The sequence below is a fragment of the Panthera pardus genome, unplaced genomic scaffold (assembly GCF_024362965.1).
Source record: "Panthera pardus isolate Hobbes unplaced genomic scaffold, ASM2436296v1 HiC_scaffold_13, whole genome shotgun sequence".
NCBI classification, from domain to species: Eukaryota; Metazoa; Chordata; class Mammalia; order Carnivora; family Felidae; genus Panthera; species Panthera pardus.
In genome coordinates, this window is record NW_026526688.1 from 11,710,272 (window position 1) to 11,718,791 (window position 8,520).

Consider the following 8,520-nt stretch of genomic DNA (forward strand, 5'->3'; position numbering starts at 1 on the left):
TAGTCTGCATACATAGACACTCTACTAAAAAAATGCAGATTTCACAAATTTTTATAAAGGCTTACAGACTTTCAAGATAGACTACATTCTAGGCCATAAGAGCAACAGATTTTTAAAAGAATTTAGACCATGCAGGATATATTCTCTGACCATATGGAATTAAACTAGAAATCAATAACATAAACGTAAGAGGAAGATTTTCAAACACTTGGGAATTAAATAACACATTTCTAAATAATCTTTGGGTTCAAGAGGAAGCCTCAAAGGAAATTTGTGAAAATACATAGAGCTGAACGAAAATGGAAATACAACATGTCAAAAATAGGCGTGATACAACATAGTCACTAGACATTCAAGACAGCAAAACAAAGTGAGGAAAAAAGAATACAGAATAGAAAGGAGGAAATAAAACCATACAACTGCAGATGACTTACCTTTACAAAGTTTCCTAAAACCCAAAAGTGAGTTGGCCAACATCAAAAGGTATCAGATGAACACACAATAACCAATCACAATTCTAGAAAAGAATGTGTGAAAACTAAAATAAAAACATAGTACCATTTACAATTATTCAACAGAAAACTGTATATTCACATGTATTAAATAAATCTAACAAAACATGCACAGAATCTGTACCTGCAATTACAAAAGACTAATTTTAAAAAGTCAAACAAATACTGAATAAATGGAAAGACATACCGTATTCATGATTAGAAGAGTCCACATAAGAAAGATGTCAAATATCTCCTAAGTGATCTTCAGATTTAATTCAATTCCTTTCAAAATCCCAGCAACGTTTTTGGTTTTAGTTTTGGTTTTGAGCTTAGGTAGTTTTTTTGTTGTTAATAGAGACAAGTTTATCATAATGTTTATATGGAAAGGCCCAAGACAGAATAATCCAAACTATTTTGAAAAAAGAACAAAGTGGAGGAATCAGTCTATCTGATGGGCAGTAGTCAAATCTATGTGGTATTGCTGTAGGTAGAGACTTACAGATCAGTGGACAAAAATAGAACTCAGGTATAGACCCACACAAATATGTTCAACTGAATTTTAACAAAGGTACAAAAGCAATTCGTTGGAGGAAAAATGGCCATTCCAAAAAAATGGTGTTGAAGCACCTGGAAATATACAATTTAAAAAATAAAATTTAACCCGAATCTTATACTTTATATGAAAATTAACTCAAAATGAATCACAGACCTAAATGTAAAATATAAAACTATAGAACTGTTTTTATAAAGTAGAAAATATCTTATAAAGCAGCTTTTAAATAAGTATCAAGATCTTACAGTAGAATGAGTTTGGGATCACACAGGCTAGTGTGCCTAGGTCAGATAAGCAGGGGGAGGACTGGGGTGGGGGGGGGGGGAGTGATAGATCACTTTTAAAACAAAGAGTGGAGTCTGATTATACGTTTTCCTGGAGACCAGAGGAAGCTTTTATTTGATTCCAAGTGAACTGAAAAAGATTCATGTATTTTCCCAGAAAATGGCAGAACCTGTGAGTTGACATCAGTGTGGAACATTTAAGGTGAGTAAACATTTACTGTTCAGTAGGCTCAGTGGTGGTGTTGAGAGCACAGAGCCACCCAAGCTGAAGATGCTGAGTGAAATAGGAAAATAAATGTCTCACTGGAGACACGGTCAGAATTATGTATAAGAAGTGAAGGGACCTCTCTGATGCGTGGGCACTACGTAATGAAAATTTTCACTACCCGAGGACACACACCTCCCTCTCCCTTCCTTCAGACTTTTGATTGAGATGGAATTTTTTATCATTCCAGGCAGGGAGTTTCATACAATAAGAAAGTTTCTTTTAAAAAATACAGATGTGGATCTTTCCTTTATATTTGCGTTTGTAGGTAGAGATTCAGACTGGTAATAACATTTCTAATCATATATAGTCTACCTATTCTATGCTACTGAACATTAAATATATATACATTTTTAATTGTAAACCCATCTAGCTGCCAAGGAAAGAAAGACATCCCACAGGGCCCCAGTGAAAGCTAACTTCAGTGAGCTTGCTTTGAAGCCACCAAAGGATATATGTGAATCCCTGATAACATAACATTTCATTTTAACTGAGATGTGGGGGAACAGGGGACAAAGCCCAGGGTCCGTAAAAGGTTGGAAGGACCATGAGAAATCTGTTTAAAAAAAAACAAAAACAAAAACAAAAAGCTAGAATACTGGAGGAACACATGATTATTTAATTGTTGAACTAGGAAACAAAATATTTGTACAAATACAAAAATAATTTTGTATTTGAAATTTACTTTTGGTGGTGGAAGATAAATGTATTTCTGATGTTCTGTGAGATTTCAAACTGAATTCAAATTATTTACAGTTTAAAAAGACCACACATAAGAAGCATTTTAAAGTAATTTTAACAAGAGAAAAAGAAAAGAAAAAAGGATACATGTGTTCAGTTCATGTATTTTCAGCTCAGGCTTAAGAGTATCTTGAAACTCAAACATAAGTTTACAATCAGACATCACAAAACATGAGGAAATACAAAAATAAATGAGGGCTCTCTGAAAAACAGCAAAACCATAAATGCAGACTCTATGAATGGCATAGATAAGATTTTTGGATAGGTGAAATTCTAGCTGGCATTTGGATTGGTGTGGCCGAATACACTGCATGTAGTAGCAAATTGGATCTAAAATGCACTCAGAGGGGGTGCCTGGGTGGCTCATTCGGTTAAGTGTTGGACTTCAGCTCAGGTCACGATCTCACAGTCTGTGAGTTCGAGCCCCCTAGTCAGGCTCTGTGCTGAAGGCTCGGAGCCTAGAGCCTGCTTCGGGGTTCTGTGTCTCCCTCTCTCTCTGTCCCTCCCCTGCTCTCTGTCCTCAAAAATAAATAAACACTTAAAAATTTTTTTAAAAAATAAAGTGTACTCGGAGAAGCAGCTTCGGAGCTCCTGCTCGGTGGGGGCTAATAGTGCCAGCCCCACGGCTTTCTGGGGGTGAAGTGGAGTAAACAGCCGTGGAGAATGGAGAGGTAAAAAAAAAAAAAAAAAAAAAAAGTGATACTAGCAGTAACAGAGAAAGGCCATACTCTACCGGATTTAGGATAAACATTTTCTAGGGTGAGTCCAGGCTCATGCACACGTATAAGCTCTGGTGGAAACTGACAGCACTCAGTCACCATTCTGATGATTCCATGCTGGTTCCCAAGACCCTGGGCTTGACATGTATTGGTTTTTGCTGAAATCAAGGATGGTCTTATTTTTAATTCTTCTTTGTTTGGCCATGTTCCCTCCACTTTGAGTGTTTTGGTAACATACTCTTTTGTAATTTAGTCTCCTAATTTTGCCTATATATATCTCTTAGATTAGCAAAATCAATTCTGGATCAATATATCTGTACAAACTTCAGTGATATTTGAGAATTTCAAGTCAATAAATTTTAGTTAAATATTCCCAGTATTCATTAGAAATATATTAACACTGACTGCTATTGTCATTTTGCTTGATGCATGCCCAAGATGAAAACAAGACCAGATTTGTAATTATTTTTAGTTTTAGCTGTTCTAAAAAAAAAAAACAAACTTGAAATTTTAGGGCATGGTTACATCATTTTTCTCTATCATCAGTGTATCTTACTACCATATTAACTCTTTGTTAAGACTTTTCATAACTTGCCACAAATAATTTATAACAGACTCTTATAACTGATTTCTACCTTAAAATATATCAGTTCCTTATTATATTTTAAAAACCATTAAGATATGATAAGGCATAATATAGAAAATACATGTTTTCTCATTAAAAAGAAAATGTTAGTCATGGACTGAAAGTCTTGAATATTCTTCTAAGTGTGATGACCTCATTTTAGTGATAAATTGTTGAGATTAGCTCTCTAATTCATTACAGTCAATTCTTTCGAAAAAGGTAATAGATATTTCAGTGAATTAGAGAATTAATCTAACATTCTGCCAAACAAGTTAACCTGATAGTTTGAAGCTTTCCTAAGTATAATGTAATTTTAAACTAAGAGAGATCATATCCCATGAGCAACAAATTGAGATACTCTATGTAACTTAATTTTGAATGGTAATTATATTAATGAAATAAGATTTTAAAAGCATTTCAAATCCATACATTCCTGTAAAGAATTGTTTAATCCACCCCCTAAAGCAGGAGCTAGTTTAATTTTCTACATTTCATAAAATAGTTGTCTTTAATAAATACTTAATGGTGACAAAGTGATCAGTCCTTCCTAATGCATTTTATTAAAGCTTCTTTTGTGTGTGTGTGTGCGCGCCATTTGGGCAAAAGTACACAGGTGTATATATCTTATTAGTGGAGTGTATCTTATAAATAATCAGGAGAACTTGCTAAAGTTGATTTAGAGAATGTAAATGACAGTGACAGAGTCAAATATTGAGGTTATATTTATTAAATTCAACATGACATGATTGGTTCTGTTTAGAACAAAGGCACCACACAGTTTCTGAGTCAAAGAAGCAGATTAGACATATATTCAGCATATAAAATACAACAAGGACATAAACACATGTTAGAAAGACTGTGGATTGTACGTGTGAAGAAATATCTTTTGTAAAGTGGGCTTTCATGGGCCAGGTGAGTAAATGTACGTGCGTCTGAGTGTTCCTGTGCAGGGGAGGGTGTGTGTGTGTTGGGGGGTGTTAGAACGGAAAGAGAGAATGATTACAAAATTGCTAAGTTTTGTGCAGTTTTCACATTATACTAATGCCTCTACTAAAACTTCGTTAGTTGACATTATGCTGCAACATTAGTTCTAGTCCCATGAGAACAGCACGAATACAGAATTCCACCTTGCATTCCGGAATAGGCTTATTTTAGTGCCTGTGCAGTTTGGGCTTCTAAGAATCTTCCCCGAGCTGGAAAATTCACCCATTCATACAAGACATGCACCCCCTAGTGGATGCTGTCTTTCCTTTTCTTCAACCGTGCTTGGCCCATGTATGGCATCTGAATCCAACAGTCCCTCCTGCTTCGTTACCTAATAACATCATGCCCTTGTCCTTACTTTTTGCTTGGGATTTGCAAGATAATTCACAGATGGGAGCTGAGGGTAGTTTCTCTAGAGCTGAGTAAGAACCATCATGGGCAGTCCTGTGTGGGAAGAATTAATGGGAAAGATTTATACTCTAGTCTAAAAAGAAGATCCAAAATCATGACTAGCGAAACTAGATCTGAAAGCCAAGACAATAATATGTAGGATAATTATAATATTTATTAATTGCTTACCTTATTCTAGACAGTGTTTGTTTACATCATTAGCACATTTAACCCTATAATAACCTTATTAAGAATCATCACTGCCACTCCTCCCCATTTTCAGATGACAAGGTACAGGTAGGTGAAACATCTTATCCCAGACATACTATTAAGATGCAGGAGATGTGGGATTTATTCAGAGGCAGGATGATTTTAGAGCCATTCTATTGGCAGCAGCATTAGATGTTAGGACACACTACCTTTTAAGAAGTCTCATTAATAAAACAATGTGCATGAAAAAGTGGAGTAGCGGTATCTGGTAAGCTATGGGAATTTTTGGATATTTTTATTTGCCCGATGGCCTTGCATCTCTGGAACAAAAGAAACTTTGATGATCATCACATATCTTCCCAGGGTGGAAATAGTTGAAAAAATCCTGAGCTGTGACAGCAAAGAGCACTGCAGAAATCACTGTGGAGAGAATGTATATGAGCTCCAAATACATTCAGTTTGGCTTGCAACTAAAATCCTTACCAGCCTGACTAGGAAATTAGGCTCAGCAGAAGTTCAAGGCTGAGCTTGACAGTTTTACCTGTAACCACTGGGCGCATCATATGTAGTCAGTGGCTGTATTGTTGTCCTGAAGGATTACCTATGCAGGTAATCTCTCGAACACCAAAGTACATGTCCAACCATTCTACCTCAAAACATTCTCACTCTGTTGACACCAATTTTGGCAAAGCATTAATGTTGCCATTTATTTATGTCTTCTTCTTTAGAAGTGGTGCCTTCCATAGTAGCAAACAGGCAAATGTGTCATTAGCTGTGTCTCCCACCAACTAAACATATTCAGTGGATTGGAACCATTTATCTTCAGATGCCAACTTAGAAAAGTTTCATGAACAGCTCAATATTTATGTTGCTCTGGCAGTTAGGTCCTTACACCTCACAACAGAACCACCAGAGAGCAAATCATGCAAATATGTCAAATATAGAGCCAAGAATAGCCAAAAATTGTGGAGGTATCCTCTAAGTGGGGTACAAAAGGGACTCATTAGTTACCTGCTTCCCATACTGAGTGTGATAATGTGATTGTGTATATGATTATGATCATCACATATACAGGTTTTCTTACAAAGTGCCATTCTGTATGTCAGCAATGAATTGCATCTAGATAAAGAAAATGGATCTTGATGGAATATCTCTTAATTTCTTAAAATGTGTGGCATAGTGCTGGTATGAGAAACTTTGCAAATTGAAGGAAATGGCATTAATATGCATGGACATCCCTTTCCCAAAATACTGGGATGGATTTTTCCCATTCAATATTGTGTTCTTTGGAAACAGTGATTAGGAAGTGACAGTTCCTATTCATAACCAAGAGGTCTCTGTTACAAGAGTTCCAGACAAGATATCTGGCACAAAGATTGATTCTTTTTTTTTTAATTTTTTTTACATTTATTTATTTTTGAGAGACAGAGAGAGACACAGCACAAGTGGGGGTGGGGGACAGAGATAGAAGGAGACACAGAATCTGAAGCAGGCTCCAGGCTCCGAGCTGTCAGCACAGAGCCCGATGTGGGGCTTGATCTCACAAACCGTGAGATCATGACCTGAGCCGTGAGCCACCCAGGCGCCCACAAAGATCAATTCTAAAGAGAAAATAGGAGCAGCTGTATTACACGGGTTCAAAATAGGCCATTAAGTAAAGAAGGTATCGGTGCAGAAAGAATAGGGAAACAAAGGTTGTCTAAAATTACCAAGGATGCTAGTATTTTGTTAGTTCACTTTTGGGGACTGCAAATATATGTTACTTGTGAATATTGTACATATATTTTTAATAACAGCGTCATTGAGATATGTTTTATATTTGTATCTTAAATATATTTTAAAGTATGTAATTCAATAGCTTTTATTAAGTTCACAGAATGGTGCACTGATCATCACAGTCTAATTTTAGAATATTTCATCATCTCAAAAAGAAACTCTTTACCTATTGGTAGTCATTCCCCATTCTCTCCTTTCCCTAGCCCCCAACTACTATAATCTAGTCTCTGTCACTGTGGATTTGCATATTGTGGACCCTGTATATGAATGGAATCATATAATCACATAATCACTGTATATGAATGGAATTCCTATAATCATATATGAATGGTATTTTGTGATTGGTTTATTTCATTTATTTTTTTAAATGTTTATTTTTGAGAGAGAGAGGGAAAGAGAAAGCTCATCCATGAGTGCACAAGCGGGGTAGAGGCAGAGAGAGAGGGAGAGAGAGAATCCCGAGAAGGTTCTATGCTCTCAGCATGCAGCCCCATGCAGGGCTCCATCTCAGGAACGGTGAGATCATGACCTGAGCTGAAATCAAGTGTCAGATGGTTAACTGACTGAGCCACCTAGGCAGCCCTGGCTTCTTTCATTTAGAATATGTTTTCAGGATTCATTCATGTTATAGCCTGTATCAATATTTGATGACTTTTTTATTGCCTGTTGCATGCATATACCACGTTTTATTTTTCCATTCACCAACTGATAGACATCTACCTCTTAGCTATTATACATGCTGATGCTACTGTGAACGTTTGTACACATTCTTTTGTGAACATGTTTTTGTTTCCCTTTAGTAAATATCTAGGAGTGAGATTATTGGATCATATAGAAGCTGTAGGTTTTAACACTTTGAGGAATTGCCAGTTTCCCACAGTAGCTACATTTTACAGTCCCACCGGCAATGTATGAAGGCTCCAATATCTCTATATTCTCGTTAATGCTTGTTATTGCCTGTCTTTTTAAAATTTAACTACTCTCATGGATGGGAAGTGAATTTTCATTGTGGCTTTGACTTGTATTTCCTAAGGACTAATGATATTGAGCAAATTCTCATTGTGCTTAGTTGGTCTTTTGTATATCCTCTTTGGAGAAATGTCTATTTCAATCTTCTGCACATTTTAAAATTGTGTTATATGTTTTTATATGTTGAATTATAAGACTTCTTTATATATTCTGGATATAACTTCCTTATCAGATATATGGTATGTAAATATTTCATCTCATTTTATGAATTGTCTTTTCACAGTCTCAGTGGTATCCTTTGAAACTTTTATTTATTTGTCTATTATTTTTTTTCTTTTGTACCATACAATTTTGTCATAGCTGAGAAACAAGGGCCTAACCTAAGGTCACAAAGACTCCAATAGTTTCTTTTACAAATTTGTATCATTTTGTTTTTTACATTAAAATGTATGATCCATTCTTGTATGAGAATGGGCAGTAGAATTCTTCATGCCTAACCTGGAAAAAGAG